This window comes from Oryctolagus cuniculus, chromosome 5 (assembly GCF_051225735.1).
Source record: "Oryctolagus cuniculus isolate XC-2025 breed Fujian yellow rabbit chromosome 5, ASM5122573v1, whole genome shotgun sequence".
Lineage (NCBI taxonomy): Eukaryota > Metazoa > Chordata > Mammalia > Lagomorpha > Leporidae > Oryctolagus > Oryctolagus cuniculus.
Window position 1 is genome coordinate 114,584,700 of NC_142871.1, and position 24,346 is coordinate 114,609,045.

The following is a 24,346-nucleotide window of genomic DNA, read 5'->3' on the forward strand; positions in this document are numbered from 1 at the left end:
GTTAAGGGATTGTAACCAGATGAGCTCTATATCTTTTAGGAAGTGAGAATATATATAGAATTGGCCATTATTTTTCAGGCTACTTCCTACAGAGTTCTCTCATCAGGACCTTCTTTGAATTCTTTTGATGTCTCAATTTTGTCTAACATACCTTCATTCTTTTTTTTAAATTTAATTTAATTTAAATTTTTTTTTTTTGACAGGCAGAGTTAGGGAATGAGAGAGAAAGAGACGGAGAGAAAGGTCTTCCTTCCATTGGTTCACCCCCAAAATGGCCGCTAAGGCCAGCGTGCTGCTGCTGGTTCGTTGTGCTGATCCAAAGCCAGGAGCCAGGTGCTTCCTCCTGGTCTTCCATGCGGGTGCAGGGCCCAAGCACTTGGGCCATCCTCCACTTCCTTCCTGGGCCACAGCAGAGAGCTGGCTTGGAAGAGGAGCAACCGGGACAGAACCGGCACCCCAACCGGGACTAGAACCTGGGGTGCCAGCGCCACAGGCGGAGGATTAGCAGGTAAGCCGTAGCACCGGCCCATACCTTGATTCTTGCCCATGGCCAACCTCTATTGTGCCTCTGGTTGCTGTGTCTTTCCTATGTAGTGCTTTATGCACCACTATGGCACCAGGCCATACATTTGTAATTCTTTATTGCATGCACCCTGTACACTGCTCTGTACAAGAGAGTGATGAAGGTGTATACTAATACATGCTCTTTCTGTAGGACATTCATCCTTATCATGACAGTTTTCATACATTGTACTAAAAGTCAGTTGGAGAGAGCTCTGGAGCCAAAGGAGTCGTGTAAATGTTAATATTTCTGGCATTAATGAATTTATAGCAGCAGGGCTTTTTAAAATAAAAATTTATCTTATTTATTTGAAAGGTAAAATAACAGAGAGAGGAGAGGGAGAGACAGAGAGATTTTTCCATCTGTTGATTCATCACCCAAATAGCCATGACAGCAGAGGCTGGACCAGGCTGAAGCCAGAAGCCTGGAACTCCATCCAGGTCTCCCACATGGGTATCAGGGTGTAAACACTTAGGCTATCTTCTTCTGCCTTTTCAAGTGCATTAACAGGGAAGTAGATCAGAAGCAGAGCGCACAGGGACTCAAACCAACACTCTGATACTGGATCCTGACTTTACCCGCTGCACCACAACACTGGTCCCAACTCAAGACTTTGAAAGCTCTTGAATCAAACAACATTCAGCCTCTATCAAGGTTCTAATACAATGATTCAGAATCATGGCTTTTGATAGAAAGTAGAGGAAGGAAAGATAATATTTCAGAAATTCTGAAGATGTGAGGGCAGTAGTACAGAGGCATCAATCATAAAGTTGGCCTTGGTATCAGAATTTTCCCACTCTAATATTGTGGGGAATGTATAATGTGATTGATTATTTTCTCCAATTTCTTGTCAATAGCATAGGATAGAAGATGCTGATCTTAATAATTATACAAAAATATTATATGTGGAAATATACACCCATACTTTTTCTGTGATTTCTAAATTACATTGGCATTGTAGCCTATTTTTACTTAAACTACTGTATATATTTTTACTTATTTATTTATTTTTAACAAGCAGAGTTAGACAGTGAGAGAGAGAGAGAGAGAGAAGGAGAGAAAGGTCTTCCTTTTTCCATTGGTTCACTCCCCAAATGGCCCCTAAGGCCAGCACGCTGTGGCCAGTGCGCTGCGCCGATCCGAAGCCAGGAGCCAGGTACTTCCTCCTGGTCTCCCGTGGGGTGCAGGGCCCAAGCATTTGGGCCATCCTCCACTGAACTCCCGGGCCATAGCAGAGAGCTGGAGTGGAAGAGGAGCAACCGGGACAGAATCCGACACCCCAACCAGGACTAGAACCCCGGGGTGCCAGCATCGCAGGCGGAGGATTAGCCAAGTAAGCTGTGGCGCTGGCCATTAAACTACTATATATATTTTGACACAAGAAATTAGCTAATACTCAAGCATTTCCACTAGGTAGTATCATAGTATTAACTTCATCTTATCAAAGACAAACTTGCTGACTTACTTTTCAATCTTGCAGAAAGACTAAATAACAGCAGAGTTATAAGAATGTGGATACATTCTTTGTTGTCATGATGTTTTCTTTGAGTGAACAATAAAACAAAATCTGTTGGTAAATATGAGTGAGAAGTCTATATTTAGAAAGGATTTACATCCCATATGCTAGGTCAATAGAGTGCTTGAATGATATCAAATTCATTGACAAGTATCAAGTTGACCTCTAAAGGTTGATTCCTGATTGATCTTATCTTCCAAAATATTCCAGAATATAATGGACACATTCTAACTCCAGTTTACCTTTATATTTCTTTTTAACTCAAATTTACTTCTTTGTTGTCAACAATTTTTAGGGAGGGGTTCCAGTTTTGTGGGATTAATATTGCTTTAATTTTCTATAAGTATTTATAAAAGTCCTTCAAGTCTAATCAACTGTGGATTAATACAATATTTCTCTTAGAAATATGGATTTTAAAACAATGAACTTTTTGATTTGAACTTCGTATAGTACATATGAGGTACATTTTCTTCGGAACATTCAGAATTAAGATTGAAATTTTTTGGCTACAGGACTCACAAATAGCCTTGCATACCTGATTCATTATGTATTATTAGTAAGAGTCATAAATGCTAAAGCTCAGTTACAGGTATGTGACATCTTAATACTACATGGCTTTATAAATTCCAATTTTATAATTAACATTTTCAAAGCAAGATGGATTGGGCATTAGTGCTTATTTCAGCTATAACTTGGGGAAACATGAAATATCTTTTTGCTGATTAGAGTCTGCTTAGTATAGGTCATCTAAGGTAATAATTCAAAGCTGGGGGCCTGACGCTGTAGTGTAGCTGGTAAAGTCGCTGCCTGCAGTGCCAGCATTCCATATGAGCGCTGGTTCGAGTTCTGGTTGCTCACTTCCTATTCGGTTCTCAGCTATGGCCTGGGAAAGCAGTAGAAGATGGCCCAAGTCCTTGGGCACCTGCACCCGTGTAGGAGACCCAGAAGAAGGTCCTGGCTCCTGCCTTTGGATGGCCACAGCTTTGGCCATTGTGGCCAACTGGAGAGTAAACACGCGGCTGGAAGATTTCTCTCTGCTTCTCCTCTCTTTTTGTAAGTCTGACTTTCAAATAAATAAATAAATCTTTTAAAAAATAGTAATTCAAAGCTGGTATAACTACAATTTTATTTTTATGATCCTGAATTATGATAATAATGTGGCCTTTCTTGTTCTTGGGCTATGTTTATTTAATGATGGCTGATACGCCAACAAAATGTTGCGTATTAGTAACTTTCCTCTTGGAAAACTTAAATACCTCCAATGATACCAATGGAAAAAATGAATGTCAAAGTTTTTGCTGTATTTTATTCTATCCACAGTACCTCTTAGTTGATTGATTGATGTGTATGGGCAGACAGTTGGCATATTTTCTCTTTGAGTTGTGTGCATTTGATTGACAGGCAAGGCAATTTCTTTCCTCATAGTATATGATTTTGTATTTTCTGCAAAGGCAGATACTTTAAATGATGGGTAAATTAATATTTAATAATTTTAAATTGCATCTAATAACATTTGGTCTACATCTGTTTCTTCTTCAATTTCTTTGATCAATTTTCTGTACCAATGGAGCAAAATGATGACATGGATATTTTGAAACTAGAGATAATTTTTCATTACAGTTTGTATATTAGTGATTAATTCTGAAACGGAAGAATGGCTTATCTCATATTCTGCTCCATTTTAAATCTACAAGGGCAGATCTTGACTTATTTGACTATATTTCTAGGATGTATCCAGTGTTTGGCATACAGAAGACATTTAAAAATACACACTGAACAAAATATATCTTCTTCATAATTATGAATAGCCACAGTAAAAAGTCCCATGTTGGTAGAGGAAGAAAATAGTTCATTCCAAGTTATTCTGCTGCTAGCTACTCTGTGGTTCCCTGCAAATTAGAAACTGACTAGTAAACATTGGAACTTAATCACTATTGTTATTTGTATGTTTTGATTATTCTACATTATTTTGAATTATTACTTTTTATTATTTAAGGTGTAGATAGAACTTTTATCTACTGGTTCACTCCTCAAAGGCCTGCAATGGCAGAGGCTAGGCTGGGGCCAAACTAGGAATTGGGAATTAAATATTGGTTTCCCCAGTGGGTGGCAGGAACCCATTATTTGAACCATCACTGCTGCCTTCCAGAATCTACACTAGCAAGATGTTGAAGTCAGGAATCAGAGCTGGTAATTGAACCCAGGACTTTAAAATATTTTTAAAAGATACATAAATAGAAAAATTTCATATATACGGTTTTAAGAACATAATTATACTTCTGACACTACCCTTTATTCCTCCCTTCCATTCTTCTTCCTTCCTTTCTTATTTTCCTTTCAATTTTTGCCATGGCATGCTTTCAATTTACTTTATAATCACAAGATTAACCTTCCACTAAATAAAGAATTCAACAAGTGATAAGTAGGAAAACCAGTGTTCCTCGGGAGTATAGACAAGGACTATAAATACTAATCAAATCTCAAAATGTCAATTTCACTTCTATACATTTTTTTTTGTACTCTCTACACAAGTTGCCACAGATTAGGGAAAAAACATATGCTATTTATCTTTTTGAGACTGGCTTATTTCACTAAGCATAATTGTTTCCAATTGCATCAACTTTGTTGCAAAAGAAAGGAGTTCATTCTCTTTTTTTTATTGCTGAGTAGTATTTTAGCATATATATATTACATTTTCTTTATCCAGTCATCAGTTGATGACCATCTGTGAAACCAGGAACTTCGATGTGGGAGGCTGGCCTCTTAACCTCCAGGCCAACTATGATTCCTATGAATATTTTACTTTAGAGATTAGAAAAGATCAACAGGCTCCTATGCTATTCGTGTCTGCCCTGCATTTTATAGAGCAAATAAGCTAAGTTATATGAAAATTTTCACAAAACAGTTTTAGTTGAAATATCTTGTCATTCTCACAGAAGTTTCTCACTTCAGAAGATTTATTATATGTTTCGTCAGTCTGTGAACCTGAATATTACCCAAGTTCAGTTCCTAAAGATAAAGATAATTGACGTACTGATTTTGACAATAAATTCTTGTGGCCCCAATACTATGCCAATATTATTTCTTCAGTTTCTTTTGTGCATTTATTCTCTTTGTCAGATGTACATTGAGTGTTTATAACTTATATCTCATCCTGTTTTCCAGATAAAATCAGTGAATGATAGACTAAAGGATAATAAAACAGTATTATGGTATTTACTGGATCAGAATTTTCTGAATAAAGACTTTAATCTGTTGAGAAATCAAAGTGCATAGGTAGCCTTGTGGGTGCACTGTGATGTTATGTTTCACCTACTCACCTCTAGGTCATTTGTTTTACATCTTATTCATACATGGAAGAGAAGTTTTTTCCTCCACCCTGAGAAAAGGAATCCCTCATCTGATAGGGTAGGAGTTAAGACTTGCTCCTGTGAGACTCATTTTCTTCTGAGTAATAGCCACATTCTTCAGTCAAATAAAAAATATAAAGCATTTGAATGCTGATTAATGCATTTATGTATCAGTTCTTATGAACAACAGAGATTGAGAAGAAGAGAGATGAAGAAGAGAAGAAAGAAGTGAAACTCCACATACATACAACCTAATGGTTGAAACAAAATTAACAAACATGGACCAAAATAGAGGATTTCAGAAATGGTAGATGAAGCAGTGCCCTGGCTGCTCCTTTTTGTATTTGAAAAATAAATGAGGTTACTTTTAATAACATCAATGGGAAGTTCTTAAATTTAAATCTCAAAATTCTGATCTTTTGCCCATGCCCTGTAAAGTCTACTGTCTCGACATTTAAAGCGTTAAATAATGAAATTATACAGTTATCTAAAAAGAACAAAATTGTTAAGTCCTACTAAGCTAGAGAGCATCTCTGAATGCTAATGTAAAATGAATTTTGCTAATTTACATAGGACTGGTGAAGAAACTAGTTGTCTAAGAAGCAAGAGAGACATAAAATCAGTATTTATTGAAATGGTGTAGCTTTAGACAAAAAGTGGAATACTTCCTTTTGTCTAGAAAGATGAATGTAGTTATAGACATAGAAATATGAAGGTGAGAAGTAAGAAAAACTTGAGAGTTCACTCCAGGTGGATTTTAAAAGCATTAACCAAGACAGAAGGCCAAGATGAGACTAGGAGAAGAATCTTTAGAAAGAAGATCTAGAAACCACTCTGGCATCTTCTCTAAGGAATTACCCTTTGATCTATAAAGTAATGGCACAGAGGTTAAAGGCCCATTTGAAGTTTGCCCAGTCATTTCTATATTTGCTCTAAAACTGCTTAAGGGTCAGAATAGAAGTAGAGTAAGCAAATATTGAAATGATATAGCAGACACAGTCTGGTGTGGTGGAAGGGCAGCATTAAGGACTGACATTGACTCTGGTGCTGGGGAGTTGGTGTGAAAGCTGCAGCTCTTTATTTATCAGTAAGGCTAATCAAAGGCACCTTAGCATTTTCTCTCTGTTCTGTCAGAAGATAAAAAGACTAATTTCTTCTCTTTTGATACTGATAAGTTTAGGTTTACAGGAGTTCATCCTGCTTTCATTCAAATGCTCAGCAGTATGGTTTGTTTGTTTGTTTTTGACAGGCAGAGTGGACAGTGAGAGAGAGAGAGAGAGACAGAGAGAAAGGTCTTCCTTTTGCCGTTGGTTCACCCTCCAATGGCCGCCACGGCCGTCGTGCTGCGGCCGGCGCACCGCGCTGATCCAATGGCAGGAGCCAGGTGCTTTTCCTGGTCTCCCATGGGGTGCAGGGCCCAAGCACCTGGGCCATCCTCCACTGCACTCCCTGGCCACAGCAGAGAGCTGGCCTGGAAGAGGGGCAACCGGGACAGAATCTGGTGCCCCGACCAGGACTAGAACCCTGTGTGCTGGCGCCGCTAGGTGAGCCACGGCGGCGGCCCTAGCAGTATGATCTTAACATACTCTGTGTATAGGTATTAAAAGAATAAATCTATATACATGAGATGCATGAAATTTGTATACTTTAAATAAAATCTTAAAAAAATAAATATTAATACTTTAAAGAAGAGTCACAAGAAAACTAAAATGATCTAGCAGAACTCAGATGAACTATAGCATACAAAATAAATCTTTTATATGCCTTATGGATAATAATAAACCGATTGGATATTAACACCAATATAACACAGTGTAGTATCTAAAAAATTGGTCTCACAGTATCTTAAAACCATACAACTTTTGATTTCATGAAATGGTTAGGGAATTGGAATATTATTCTGAATTAGGCATGTGATAAATTGCTATCTTTAGTATGAAAGAAAAGTAAAATTCAACATGTTTAACTTTTCAGAAACTTCTATGTATATATATAATGTAACCTTCCTAATAATGTGAAATTTTTCATTGAAGATGTAGACTCAATATGTTTAGAGTTCCTGTGACATTGGAGCATGTTGCTTAAACAGAAATGCTGTTTTTCAAATGACCTCTACCCAGAGAGTTCAGAATAACGTTGTATTTAAAGGTGACTATCAAGGTAATTATATGACACTTGGAAATCATCTGTAGAGACAATCACTAGCATAAATACATAGAAAAAGTGCATACTGTTACCACCAATATGAAATATTATCTTTTTGAATAACACCTTGTTATGAAAATGAGAATACTAATTTGTGATTTTATTTGTAGCCTAATTAAATATCTGTATGTTAACTTATAACTTAAGAGTAAACATAGTCAATAACATGTCAGATGTATCTTAGCATGTATCTGCTTTAAAGATAAATGAATAAAATTGTGAAGATCTTCTTGCTTCCAAATTTAGCCTCCAGGGTTTTCATTGTCCCTTTACTCAGGATATTCTATCAAGGATGATGTAGGCAAAGAGGAAGCTAGCAAGGAGGAACAGATTGGCAGCCTTTCTGCACTGCCCAAAGAAATCCTTACCCCAAATTCCCTCCTTTCTGAGAAGCAGAAAACAGCAGATCAGAATCTGCTGTTTTACTGCTTAGAACTAATGCTGGCCAAAAAACAAGCAATCTGAGACCCCATGATGACATTTATCTAATTATAAGATCATTACAATAAAATTACCATGGCTGACACACCAACTCCAGTTATGTACCTGATGCCATGACCCTTCCAAGAAAATGGATGTACTCAAGACCTAACCAAAATTCCACCCCAGAATATTTAATTATTCAATGTGAATATGTTATTAAACTCCACCCAAGAAGCACTGTCTATTTTCTCCAGATCGTATAAAGGGATGGACCCAAACCTCATTGAGTGCCACTCTCTTGAGCATGACTGCAAGCCTTACATTTACTGTCCATGCAAATAAATCTTTCTTCTCCACTGAACTTTACCTATGTCAAATCCTGGAATTCCACATTGCTCTGGAGAGAAGGATCCAGATCCACCCATTCCACTACAATGGACAGGCCTTCTATTGGAAAGCTTACTTATTTGTATTTGATTGGGTAACCAATTATCTAAACATGAATGTTTCTCTACTTTCAAGGTACAACATAATTTGCAACATCTACTGCATGCGGATTCTGGGGAAAGGCATTTTATAAGAAAAAGAAAAGGCCCTGTTCCTGCAATCAGTGTATATTAACATTTTTATCAACACAACTTAAAAGACTATAAGTATATAGTCCACGGATGAATTGACTTAAGTTTTTTGATTTTTATTTCAGGTAAAATGCTTTGTACATGAACTACCCAGGCAATATAAACATTACAGAAATATTGGAAGTTTACTGTTATCAAATATTGTATGGAATAAATTTACTTAAAGTTTTTTGCAGTATTAATAGAACTAAGATTAACACAAACTCACACAGAAGACATGTACACAACAGTATCAAAAGATACCTACTGTGCCAAAAATTTATAGATATATTAAGCTTATTAGTCCATCTAATAGCTTTACAACCTCACAAATATTTTACTAGATCATCACATTAGTAATTGACACTACAATTGATGGGCATGAAATTAACTGAAAAGATAATGTGAATGCTTCTAGCTTTATTTCCCAATTTGAGTTATATGCTTTTATTAAGAATTTTTTTTAAAAAGTTGTATGTTAATTCAACAGTATCAGCAAAAATAAGTTAAAATTAAAATAAATTATATGAACCATAAAGATTTGGGACAGGTATTAAGTCTAATGTTGAATATATCTTCATTACACATCACAGTACTGGGGTTCAATATCCAGTTCTGGCTCCTGACCACAGCTTTCTGCTAATACAAACCCAGGGATACAACAGCAATGACCCAAGCAATTGAGTTCCTTCCATTCATATGGTGTTTGTTCCCATCTCCTAACTTTGGCCCTTCCCAGTCTGGGCGATTGCAAGCATTTTAGGGAGTGAACTGGTGGTTGGGAAACATTGTCTGTCACCCTTTATATCTCTTTATACTTATCTCAGAAGAAAAGAAAAAAGAAAGGAAAGGAGATGAGAGGAGAGGAGAGGAGTGGAGAGGAGAGGAGAGGAGAGGAGAGGAGAGAAAATGAAAAGCAAAAAGAAAAGAAAAAGACTGCAGAAATTTCTTTTTCTACTACTTTAATATTTTCTTCTGTGACTGTTTTCCATTATGGTTTCTTTTTTATGGATCCTTCTTTTAAAATGTTCCCTCTTTCAATGCTGAGATTCCAAAGCAAAATGCTTTATATTTGTTTAAAGATAATACAAAGTAAATTGTTACACAAAAATTTTAGCTGATATTCAAAACAAACTTTAGTCTTAATACATAAAATAGCCTCTTTAAATTAATCCTAATGATTAATTTTGTATTACAGAATATAATTTATTTATTTGTATTACAATCGATAATAAGATTTCAAGACTTACAGTAAAGAAACAGTAATCAAAAGACAATTTGGTAGTGGCAAAAGAATAGACAAATCGATCCATGGAACAGAATACAAAGCCCTGCAATAAACTCACACAAATACACTCAAATGATCTTGAACAAAAGACTACTGGTAATTCAATGGACAAAAATTTTTTTTCAAACAATGGTGCTGGGAAATCCAGATATCGGCATGAAAAAATTAATCTAGACACAGACACTGTAAGTGTCATACAAACAAACTCAAAAGGGTCATAGAACTAAAAGTAGAATGATGAAACTGTAACATGCCTAGATAACAATATAGGAGAGCAAATACTTGTCTGTTGTTTGGTAAATAACTTTTTAGATGCAATAGCAAAAGCAAAATCAACAAGAGGAAAAACTGTAAGACTGACTTTCTAAAAATTAAAAATGTGTGTTCTTTAAAAGATGTCAAGAAAATAGAAAAGTCATAGACTGAGGGGACAACCTTTGAAAACACATGTTTGTTAAAGGCCTGTTATCCAAAGCATACAAAGAACTCAACAAAAACAAAACAAATAACCCAATTAAAAAATGAGTCAAAGACCTTAAGAAATACCTCATTAACAAACATATACAGATGGCAAATACGTGTATGAAAAGATGTTCTGTGTCATATGCCATGAGGGAATTACGAAATAAAACAGCAATGAGATACTACTACACCCCTGTTAAAATGGCAAAGATCTAAATACTGGCAACACCAAAGGCTGATGAAGATGTGGAACCTCAGAGACTCTCATTTGTTGCAGGTGGAATTACAAAATGGTACAATCCCTTTGGTAGATATTCAATAGTTTCTTTTACAAAAGCTTTACAAGAGATTTTTACTCTTACCGTATGATCCCACAATCATACTCCATGGCATTTATCTGGTAAAATTGAAAGAAAACATTTAAAAAAAACACCTGAACATTATATATGGTACTTTTTCACATAATTGCTAAAACTTGGGAGTAACCAAACATGTCTTTCAACAGATGAATCGATAGCCAAAACCATACAATGAAGTATTAATTAGCAGTAAAGAGAAATGAGCTATCAAGCCATGAAAAGACATGGAGAAACTATACAAGTATGTTGCTAATTGAAATCAGCCAACCTTAAAAGGATACATTCTCTGTGATTCCAAATATGTGGATTGTATAAAGGTATAAGTATCGAGACAGTAGGATGATCAGAACTAGAGCTTCAAGATGAAGGGAAGGCAAGATTCATAGGTGAAGCACTGGGGATTTTAAGCATTAGAACAATTCTCTGACATACTTAATGATGGGTTCATATAATAATTTGCCAACACCTATGAATGCACAACACAAAGAGTGAACTGTGCTACAAAATATGGATTTTGGTTAATATTTCCCTATTACAATTGATGTTGCATCATCAATTGTACTAAATGCACCACACTAATGCAAAATGTTAGAATGGGAAAATGTATATGAGGGGAAGGGTGAGGGGTAAAATGGAAACTATGTTCTGAAAAGTTCTCTGATTCTTAAAATTGCTCTAAAATCCATTAATAAATAATCTATTGATCAAATAATTAATCATAAAGAAACAAGATGTATTATCTAAAACTACTTTTGTATAAAATTGAAGTTTACTCACAGTTGCCTCATAATATTAATAGAAAATTAAATGACAATTATGTCATCGATAATCTTCAAATTAGAGTTAAATTTGAATGATTATTCAAACTACTTTTGAAATGTCTTCAATTTTCAAAAATGCCTTTTATATTCAGCTCATAACATAGATATGCACATAATTAAAATGAATCATAGTTATATACTATACTTTTATAGTATATGGAAAACAAAATATTCTGAATGTCAAGAACGAATAAACTCAGTTTAAGACGCAAGAAATACCTTGACAGAGAGTTTTGGTAGTTTTCACATATAAAATATAATAAATGGGGTTACTTCAGACTATCAAATACCTCTAATTTGGGGGTATATGTTGACTTTTTTCTTACATGTAATATATAATTTAGAACAATGTTATCTTTACACACTAAATATAAAATAATGCTAAATCCTGACAGAACTGCATTTTTACTTAGTACATTCCATCTAATACTAGATTTTAGGACTTGGGCCATCTTCTACCACTTTCCGAGGCCATAGCAGAGAGCTGGATTGGAAGTGGAGCAGCCAGGACTCAAACTGCAGGTGGCGGCTTTACCTGCTAGGCCCTTCTCTTTAATGCTTTTGATTATCCCATTAACAGATGAATGAAAGTTGTATACTAGAGAGACTTGACACTGAGAGTCATCCAGGAAAAGAAACTAATGAGGGTAGAAATAGAGAGCACTTAACAGACTTGGTATATTTGGAGAACTATGTGGTATTCTTATGATTGGACTTACAAGTATAAGATATAAAATAGGAGATGATGGAGCTGTACTTGGCTGTACTTGCAGGAAGACCACAGATCCCACATACAGTTCCTCAGGAGAAAATAAAGATTTTTAATAGTCAACCTAAATAAGAACTTCCCAAAATCTGTGCAAAGTCATATGTATTTTACAATATTGATCCCTTCAGTTTTGAGGTGGGTGGATGGGAATTGGTGACTCTGGAGAGCCTCAGGCTTTGAGCAGTTCTCCATGTTCTCTTATCAACCACGTAAGTATAATCTTTTTTTTTTTTAATTTTAATTTTTTTATTTTTTGACAGGCAGAGGGGACAGTGAGAGAGAGAGACAGAGAGAAAGGTCTTCCTTTGCCGCTGGTTTACCCTCCAATGGCCGCCACTGCTGGCGTGCCACGGCCGGCGCACCGTGCTGATCCAAAGCCAGGAGCCAGGTGCTTCTCCTGGTCTCCCATGGGGTGCAGGGCCCAAGTACTTGGGCCATCCTCCACTGCCTTCCTGGGCCACAGCAGAGAGCTGGCCTGGAAGAGGGGCAACCGGGACAGAATCCGGCGCCCCGACCGGGACTAGAACCTGGGGTGCTGGCGCCGCAGGCGGAGGATTAGCCTATTGAGCCGCGACGCCAGCCCAAGTATAATCTTCGGAGTGTTTTATGATTTTTAAAAAGGTAAAGACCTAGTATGAATGATGTAGATTACCTGAAAACAAGGTTGAGCTGGTGGTAATGAAACTATTATTCTCTTTCTCTCTACCTATATTTTAATCATACCATTAATTAATGAATTATCTCATATATAATTATATATATATATATATATATATGAGTATGACCAATTTCTCTCTCTCTCTTTTTTTAAATATTGTTGATTGTGATTTGTCCTTTCAGATCAGAAATTGTAAAGTCATGTTTCATCTCTGGTCACAATTCAGGAAAGAAATACTTCAGAATCTTTCTAGTATTTGCCTAAAATTTCCTTCAGAGCCTTACTCTTATCTGTACCTGATGTGGCTGCGAGGGTTTTGGCATCCTCTGAGCAGGAATATTGCTCTAATTTTTTAATCAGAACTTCGGAAGATGAACCAATTCAGGTGCTGTTAATTACCAATCCTCTTCAACTGGGGCATGAACAAGATGAAATTTTTCCTCACAAATTAATGCAGAAGGTCTGACTCCATAGGCTTCATCTTTAACATTCTCTCATTCATTCTTTTAAAATATTTTTGTATCTTAATTTTTTTTTTTTTTTTTTTTTTTTTTTTTTTTGACAGGCAGAGTGGACAGTGAGAGAGAGAGAGACAGAGAGAAAGGTCTTCCTTTGCCGTTGGTTCACCCTCCAATGGCCGCCGCTGCAGCCGGCGCACCGCGCTGATCCGATGGCAGGAGCCAGGATCCAGGTGCTTTTCCTGGTCTCCCATGGGGTGCAGGGCCCAAGCACCTGAGCCATCCTCCACTGCACTCCCTGGCCATAGCAGAGAGCTGGCCTGGAAGAGGGGCAACCGGGACAGAATCCGGCGCCCCGACCGGGACTAGAACCCGGTGTGCCGGCGCCGCAAGGTGGAGGATTAGCCTATTGAGCCACGGCGCCGGCTGTATCTTAATTTGAGAGAGAGAGAGTGAGAGTTTCCTTTTCTGCTGGTTCACTCTTCAAACACCTGCCACAGCTAGGAGAGAGGAGCTATATAACCAGTCCAGTTCTCCCACATGGGTAGTAGGAACACAATTACATGAGTCATCACCACTGCTTCCCATTCTGCGTTGGCATGAAGTGGAGTCAGATCAGAGGCAAAAATCAACCAATGCACCCGGTTGCGTGATGTGTTTTTAACTATTGGCCAAATGCCCACTCCTTACTCCTTCTTAAAGTGAGTTATCATTTTTAAATTGTATACTTCGAAATATTATCACTATAAACTTTTTATAAAGCATCAGTGATGTCATAATTCTTCTACCCAAACTTCACCATAATTTGATGCTTGTTCTTGCTTGAATTTTAGTGAATACACGTTGCACTGATAAAGGCTTTTAAACTGATGTCATACTTGTTGTGGATCCTGCTCAGACATACTATAAAAAATTAGATTACTTTGATGCAAACAGTTTTTGAAATCCATGCAGTTTTATCACAATATGCATTTTCCTTGAATGTATTGGAAATTCTTCGTACAAGTGGCCAACTTGTATATGAAAAGATGCCCGTATTACTAATCATCACTCCAGTTAGAATGGCTAATAAAAAAAAATGACAGCACATATTGCCAAGGATGTGGAGTGAAGGAGACTATTACTACTGTTGTGAATTTAAACTAGCTTAGCCATTTTGGGGAAAGTTATAGAAGTTCTTCAAAAGTGTAAAAATATAACTTTCTTAGGACCTAGCAATCCTCTAGCAATCTTATTTCTGGATATACACCCAAAGGAAATGAAATCAATATGTTGAAGAGACATCTATTCTTATATTTATTGCAGAAATATTCATAATAGTAAAATATTAAATCAATCTAACTGTCCATCAAAAGATGAATAAATAAAGAAATATGGTGTATATACACACAATCAAGTATTGTTCTATCATAAAAGAGAATGAAATACTGCTACTTCTGCTTTATTAAAAATTATTGTTTGCATGATATATATCTTTCTTATTCTTTTGTTGAATTCATTGTGACTTGTTTTAAATAGTATGTAACTGTTTTTATTTTTAATTCAATTGTTTATTTGAAAGGCAGTGTTACAGAGAAAGAGATTGAGAGAGATCTAGTTGCTGGTTCATTTTTTGAAAATGTTCCTTTAAATGTTTTAAACTAATAAAATTTTTATATTGATGAGCTAAAATATGATGTAATATTTTTGTTATTTTAATTTTTTGAAATAAACACTTTAGCAGACATAAAAATTAAACATATTAATGGAGTACCATATCATGTTTTGATACATGAATATATTTTATATTACCCATTGAGGGTAAATATATCCATCTTTTAAAAAATTTAACATTTTCTCAAATTCAAAACATTCAAAATACTGTCTTCAAGTTTTATAGATACAGAAATACAATTAACATTACCTGTAGTCATACCACTATGTGGTAGACTCCCAGAACTGCTTATTCATATTTAGCTATAACTCAGTAGCTATTAATGAAACTTCCCCTAATCTTCCTCCACCCCATCTCTCCCCAGCTTCTGGTAGCTACCATTATACTTTTCAGTTCTATGAAATCACATTTCTTTTAGACTCTTCACATTAGTAAATGATGCAATACTTGTCTTTCTATGCTTGACTTATATCACTCAGCATAATGATTTCCAGTTCCATCCATGCCATTGCAATAAAATTTCATCTACTTTTTTGTTGCTGAGTGATATTGCCTTGTGCATTTGCATCACATTTTCTTGATTATTCTTCTGTAGATGGACAGAGGTTGGTTACATTTCTTGGCTATTGTAAATAATGCCACAATAAACATGGTAGTGCAGGTTTCTCTTAAATAGACTAATATCATTTAGCTTGGATATATCATTTCTGGATTAACTCGTAGTTCCATTTTTAAATTTTAATGACATTCCATACTGTTTACCATATTGCTGTAACATTACATTCTCTCCAACAGTGCGCAAGGGTTTTCTTTTTTCCTCATCTTCATCAACACTTTTTGTATTTTGTCTGTTTGATAATAGCTAACCTAATTGAATTGAAGTGATATTTCATTGTGGTTCTGAATTGCATTTCCAAGATGACTAGTGATACTGAGAATTTTTTCATGTAACTGTCGGTCAATTGTATATCTTTCTTTAAAAAATGTCAGTTTGTATCTATTGTCCATTTTTAAATTGGATTATTTGGGATTTTTTTGCTATTGAGATGTATTGAGTTCCTCAAATACTCTGTTTATTAAGCCCTTGTCAGATACACAATTTGTAAATGTTTTTCATCTTCTGTAGATTGTCTCTTCACTCTATTGATTGACTCTTTTGCCTTCAGCTTTCCAGGCAGGAACTAAGTGGGTTCCACAGGGGTCTCACAGTCCCTGTGCAATCCTGCTTGTGTGCAACAGGCCACATGAGCTGGTGGTGATAAATGCCAAAATGTGTCCATTAAACTATAGTACAGGTCTCTGCCTGATATGGGGCTAATCCAGATTCTTGCTAATGTACCTGGGAAAGCAGAAGAAGATGGCTTGTTTCTGGGGCCCCCTGGACCACGTGGGAGAACTTGAAGAAATTTCTGGCACTTGACGTAAGCCTGGCTTTTGCAGTCATTTGGGAAGTAAACCACCAGATGGAAGATGCCTCTCTGTTTTTGTCTCTCTCTTACTCTGTCTCTCTCGTTCTCTCCATATTTTCCTGTAACTCTACCTTTCAAATAAATAAATCTTTAAATTAAACAGAAAACAAAAATAATATTTGCAAATTTTTCTTTTAAAAATGACACATTTAATTCTACAGTTTCCAGCAATGGAATGAAGTATCATTCTATCATATGAAGATGTGCCAGATATTAGCTATTTGAAAGTAGAAGATGGAAATATATTTTTGAATAAATAAATAAATATGGAACATTATTCAGATGTGTTTTTCTCTCATTCTTTTTTTCCTGCTTTCCTTCCTTCCTCTTCTTCACCCCACCTCAATCTGTGATTCTTGACACATTTGTATTGATATTAGAAAAAGAAATTTCTAACAGAAGTCTTTATTTTCATTAGTTTTGGTACAATATGACTCTGTCACATGCACTGGTATAGTGAGGGTGCATTATGATATTGCCAGCGTCAAAGTTTACCATCCAAGCACTGCATCCCAAGTCTCTGTCATTTGTTCCCTTTCTGTCTGCCCAGTGATGGAGGAGGAGCGACAAAGGTAGACTTTTGGTCACACAGATTGGCATTTGGCTGGAACATACCTGTCTTATGGTCAATGGGCTTTTCAAAGTCTTGGGTCTATACACCAAGCCAATAAGGCCTGGTGCTGATAACATGCAAGAAAAGTGCATCCCACAGGAGCGCAGATATGTCATCCCACAGGAACGAGACAAATCTAGAGTCTGGGTCTGTAAGCGCTGGCTTGGGGGCAGAGGTTTCTGGATGTTATCACATACTGTATCTCAATGAGGCAAGCTGTCTCTGAGCTCCAAGGCAAGGTCCTATGCTCCCTCTCCAGTTCTACTCCAAAGTAACTGGAATCATTCTCTAGAGATTAGAGGAGAGTGAGACATATTCCCCTGGCTACCTGACTATGGAAGATCCAACAATTTAGTTTGCACATATGGTCCTTGGGGTAGGGGCTATGGGGTGCTTTCCAGCTGAATCTTATTGTGGTGGGAGTTGCACTGTGACTCAAGTCTAAGGGTCGGATGTAATTCTCTCTCCTATGTCGATGTCTCTCTATGCTGTGCTGCTTGGAGTGGGTGAGGGATAACACATAGAGCTCCTTTATTTCTTCAACTTGATTTTGCATATTATTGTACTAAAACGAAGCACTGTGGTCTTTCCACCTGGGTTCCCTAGCGCTTGTGTAGGTGACTTTGTACATGAATAACTGTTCAAACTGGTGTTTCTGTGGGGGGTGGATCACTGGAATGTCTTATCCAGTCGCCATTTTGCTCAGTTCCTTCAAGGTGATGTTTTGATATATGAATACATGTGGGATGATTATATCAAGATAATTAACATGCATTACCTCCCATAATAGTTCTGAAAAGAGATTATATAAAACAGTTTTTCAACAGATTAAACAGATTAAATATTAAATGCATTCTCAATTTCACATATTCAACGCATAATTATTAACTATGGTCAATATGCTGTGCAATAGATATGGAAAACTCATTCTGTTTGTCTAACTGAAACTTTGTATCCTTTTGTCAACATCTCCTCCTTGTCCACACTCATTCCCATCCTCTGGTAACCACCTTTCTACACTTTAACTCCGTAAGTACAATGCTATTATATTCCCCATGCAAGTTATATCATGTAACATTTGTCTTTTTGTGTCTGGTATATTTTACTTCATATAAGGTCTTGCAGATTCATCCATGTTGTAGCAAGTGAAAAAATTTCCTTCTTTTTTAAGGATGAATAATATTCTTTTTCAAATATGTACTGCATTTGCTTTATCCATATTTGTTGGACAGTTAATTCCATCTTTTGAATATTGTGAAAAAAGTTACAATGGAATTTTTTGTATATATAACACTGTCATACTGATTTCAATCAAATATGTATTTTGCAAAATTTTTTTCTATTCTGTGATTGTCTCTTCATTGTATTAATTGTTTCTTTTGCTGTGCTGAATCTTTCAATTTATTTATTTGAAAGGCAGAGGTCTCCCATCTTCTGGTTCATTCCTCAAATTCCTGAAACAGCCTGGGCTGAGCTAGGCCAGTTATCAGCCAGAAATTCAGTCTGGATTTCAAAAATGGTTGGTAGGGACTCAACTACTTGAGCTAACATCTGCTGCCTCCAAGGATGATTATTAGCAGGAAGGTGGAATGGAGTGTGGGGCAGGGCCACGAAGCTATGCACTCTGATATGGGATTAGGGGCACCCCAAATGGAAGTTTAATCACTGCACCAAATACCACCCTCCCTCCAGAAGCTTTTTGGTTTGATGACATCCCATTGATTTGGTTTTGTTTTGTTGCCTGAGCTTTTGGCATCTTATCCAAAAAATTCTTTCTCAGATCTATGTCATGAAGCTTTCCCCCTGTTTTCTTCTAGAAGTTTTACAGTGTTGAGGTGTTACCTTTAAATTTTTAACTTATTTTGAGTGTACGTTTATTTAATAAAAAAAAAAAAAGATTTATTGGCCGGCATCAGAGCTCACTAGGCTAATCCTCCACCTGCAGCGCTGGCACACTGGGTTCTAGTCCCAGTCGGGGCACCGGTTCTGTCCCAGTTGCTCCTCTTCCAGTCCAGCTCTCTGCTGTGGCCCAAGGAGGCAGTGGAGGATGGCCCAAGTGCTTGGGCCCTGCACCCGCATGGGAGACCAGGAGGAAGCATCTGGCTCCTGGCTCCGCATCTGCACAGTACGCTGGCCATAGTGGCCATTTGGGGGGTGAACCAATGGAAAGAAGACCTTTCTCTGTCTCTGTCTCTGTCTCTGTCTCTCTCTCTCTCACTGTCTAATTCTGTCAAAAAATATTTATTTATCTATTTGAAAATCAGAGTTACACAGAGAGAGAAGGAGAGGCAGAGAGAGCAAGAGGTCTTTTATCCGCTGGCTCACTCCCCCGATGGCTCCAATGGCTTGAGCTGTGCCCATCTGAATCCAGGAGCCAGGAGCTTCCTCTAGATCTCCCACACAGGTGGAGGGGCCCAAGAACCTGAGCCATCTTCCACTGCTTTATGAGTCCATAGCAGAGAGCCAGATCAGAAGTGGAGCAACCGGGTCTTGAATTGGCGTCCATATGGCATGCTGCCACTTACAGGCAGTGACTTCATCTGCTATGCCACAGCCCCTACCCCTTAATTTTATGTTTCTAAACAATGTGTGAAAAGTGTCAAATTTTATTCTTCTGCATGTGAAAATCCAGTTTTTACAATATCATATACTGAACATTGTCCTTTCTCCATTATATATTCTTGGAATCATCATTGAAAATCATTTGACCACAAACACATGAATTTACTTCTGGGCTCTCTATTCTGTTCTATTGGTCATGTGTCCTTTTCATGTTATTATGTGTTTTTTTAAAGATATATTTATTTATTTGATAGTCAAAGTTACACAGAGAGAGAGAGTGGGGGAGACAGAGAGAGAGAGAGAGAGAGAGGTCTTCTATCCACTGCTTCACTCCCCAATTGGCCGCAACAGCTGGGACTGCGCCTATCTGAAGCCAGGAGCCAGGTGCTTCTTCCTGGTCTCCTGTATGGGTGTAGGGGCCCAAGGACTTGGGCCATCTTCCACTGCTTTCTCAGGCCATAGCAGAGAGCTGGATTGGAAGTGGAGCAGCCGGGACCTAAAGTGATGCCCATATGCAGGTGGCAGCTTTACCTGCTACTCCTATTATGTGTTTTGAATTACTATAGCTTTTTTTTTAACTTTTATTTAATGAATATAAATTTCCAAAGTACGATTTATGGATTACAATGGCTTCCCCCCCATACCATCCCTCACACCCACAACCCTCCCCTTTCCCACTCCCTCTCCCCTTCCATTCACATCAAGATTCATTTTCGATTATCTTAATATACTGAAGATCAGCCTAGTATACATTAAGTAAGGATTTCAACAGTTTGCTCCCACACAGAAACATAAAGTGAAAAATAATAGATGATTTTTTTTAAATGATGATGAAATCAGATCAGACCTATTGTCATGTTTAATCCCAGTGAGAGTCAAGTTGGGAGTTGATAATTTTTTTTTTTTTTACAGAGGATCAGTTTAGTATACATTAAGTAAAGATTTCAACAGTTTGCACCCCCATAGAAACACAAAGTGAAATATATTGTTTGAGTATTCGTTATAGCATTAAATCTCAATGTACAGCACATTAAGGACAGAGATTCTACATGAGGAGTAAGTGCACAGTGACTCCTGTTGTTGACTTTACCAATTGACACTCCTGTCTATGGCATCAGTGATCTCCCTATGCTCCAGTCATGAGTTTCCAAGGCTATGGAAGCCCTCTGAGTTCTCCGATTCTTATCTTGTTTAGACAAGGTCATAGTCAAAGTGGAGGTTCTCTCCTCCCTTCAGAGAAAGGTACCTCCTTCTTTGAAGACCTGTTCTTTCCACTGGGATCTCACTCACAGAGATCTTTTGCCAGAGTGTCTTGGATTTCCATGCCTGAAATACTCTCATGGGCTTTTCAGCCAGATCCGAATGCCTTTAGGGCTGACTCTGAGGCCAGAGTGCTATTTAGGACATCTGCCATTCTATGAGTCTGCTGAGTATCTCACTTCCCATGTTGGATCACTCTCCCCTTTATTTATTCTATCGGTTAGTGTTAGCAGGTACTAGACTTGTTTATGTGCTCCCTTTGACTCTTAGTCCTTTCATTATGATCAATTGTGAACTGAAATTGATCACTTGGAATAGTGAGATGGCATTGCTACATGCCACCTTGATGGGATTGAATTGGAATCCCCTGGTATGTTTCTAACTCTACCATTTGGGGCAAGTCAGCTTGAGCATGTCCCAAATTATACATCTTTTCCCTCTCTTATTCCCACTCTTATGTTTAATAGGGATCACATTTCAGTTAGTATTTTGAACCCAGGCAGATTACTGTTCTTTTGTTTTTTATTGCCTTGGCTATTGTTGGTCTTATGGTGCTCCATATGAATTTGGGGATTGTTAGACTCTTATTTTTACTAATAGCATTTTAGAAGTGAGAGTTCTAAGTTTATGGGTTGAGAATTTAATTTGTGGTTTGAAAATCACATTTTACAGCAAAAATAACAAATATGTGTTAAACAATATACTGATATGTTTAAATATATTTAAGCTATTTAAATTTGAAACTATACTGAAATTGTAGTACATGTTTTCTTCATATATCATAACAAGGACACAGTATCTGCAGAAACAATTTGACCATGTTCCAATTATAAAATGTATTACTACATTTGTGTTAACTAACAAGTGTATTATACAACATAAAAGGAGGCATATGCCCAAGAAGAAGTCAAATTCAGCATCAATTGCTGTCATCCCTAACCCTCTTAAATCAGTTCAGGAAGTTTAGAGAAAGCCCAGGTCTGTAAACATTGAATAGCATGATGCTACAAATTATCAATTACTCTTGCCTCTTTGTCAATATACTCCAGACTTAAGTGAAATAAGAAAATTTTCAAATGATCAAGAAAAGCATTTGGTAACAATAACCTATTTTTATCACAGATGATATGGCTTGTTATTAATTTACATTGCTAGATGTACTTTGTTAAATAAACAATAAAACTGCTACTCAACAATCAAGACAAGGGATGCTCAAAATATTCACATCTCAAGGTGTCAGATTCACTCCTATAGATTACCTTTTAGGTACTGTATTAGTTACCACAGATCAGAGAAACCACATAGTATTTGTCTTTTTGTGACTGTGTTATTTCATTAAGTATAATGGTTTCCAGTTGCATCTATTTTGATGCAAGTGACAGGATTTCAGTTTTGTTACTGCTGTGCAGTATTCCACTGTGTATATTTACCATAATTTCTTCAATTGATGGACATCTGGGTTGATTCCATATCTTAGCTATTGTTAATTAAGCTGCAAAGAGCATACAGATCACCCTTTCATATGCTGATTTCATTTCCTTTGGATAAATTCCCAGAAATGGGATGGCTAGGTCACATGATAGGTCTATATTCAGATTTCTGAGGTATCTCCATACTGTCTTCCACAATTGCTGCATGAGTTTCCATTCCAACCAACAGTGGACTCGAGTACCTTTAACCCCACATCCTCACCAGCATTTGTTGTTTGTTGACTTCTGTATGAAAGCCACTCTAATGGGGTGAGATGAAATCTCATTGTGTGTTTTTTTTTAAAAGAGTTATATATGTATTTGAAAGTCAAAATTACACAGAGAATGAAGGAGAGGCAGAGAGAGAGAGAGAGGTCTTCCGTCATCTGATTCACTCCCCATTTGGCCACAATTGCTGGAGCTGTGCTGATCCAAAGCCAGGAACCAAGTGCTTCCTCCAGGTCTCCCAAGTGGGTACAGGGGCCTAAGGACTTGGGCCATCAACTACTGCCTTCCCAGGCCACAGCAGAGATCTGGATCTGAAGTGGAGCACCCGTGACTTCAACTGGCACACATATGGGATGCTGGCACTGCAGATAGTGGCTTTAGTTGCCACGCCACAGTGCTGACCTCTCATTGTGGTTTTGATTTGCATTTCCCTGATGGCTAGTGATCCTGAGCATTTTTTCATGTGTCTGTTGGCCATTTGAATTTCCTCTCTTGAAAAATATCTGTTCAGGTCTTTTGCCTATTTCTTAACTGGATTGTTTGTTTTGTTTTTGTTGAATTTCTTGAGCTCTATATTGATTCTAATTATTAATCCTTTATCAGTTGCATAGTATGCAAATTTTTTAAAGATTTATCTATTTATTTAAAAGTCAGAGTTACATAGAGAGAGAAGGAGAGACAGAGGAGAGAGATCTTCAATCCATTGGTCTGCTCCCTAATTGGCTGCAATGGCCGGAGCTGTGCTGATCCAAAGCCAGGATCCAGGAGCCTCCTCCAAGTCTCCCAAGCAGGTGCAGGGGCCTAAGGACTTGGGTCATTGACTACTGCCTTCCCAGGCCACAGCAGAGAGCTGGGTCGGAAATGGAGCAGCCAGGACCCGAACTGGCATATGCAAATATTTTCTCCCATTCTGTCAGTTACCTCTTAACTTTGCTAAGTGTGTATTTTGCAGTGCAGAAGCTTCTCAGTTTGATGTAATCCCATTTATTAATTTTGGCTTTGATTGCCTTTTCAAAGAAGGCTTTCCCTAGCCAATGTCTTGTTGGGTTTCCCAAATGTTCTCTAGAAATTTGATGGTATTAGGGCATAGATTTAGGTCTCTGATTAATTAGAGTGGATTTTTGTGTAAGGTAGGGTTCTTATTTTAAAGATATTTTATTTATTTGAAAGAGCTACAGAGAGAGAGAGAGAGAGAGAGAGAGAGAGAGAATCTTCCATTCACTGATTAATTTTACAAATAGCCACAATGGCTGGAGCTGAACTGATCTGAAGTTAAGAGCCAGGAGCTTCTTCTGGGTACCCCAAGGAACTAGGCCATCCTCTGCTGCTTTCTCAGGCACATTAGCAGGAAGCTGAATCAGAAGTGGAGTAGCTGGGACTTTAACTGGCACCCATATGTGATGCTGGCCCTGCAGGTTGGGGCTTTAACCTGCTGCACCACAGTGCCAGATCCTAAGGTAGGGTTCTCGTGTCATAGTTCTGCATTCAGAGATCCAATTTATCCAGTACCATTTGTTGAAGACATTGTCTTTGCTGCAGGGATTGATTGATCTTCAAATTGTTTTTGGAAGTATGGACATTTTGATGATATTAATTCTTCCAA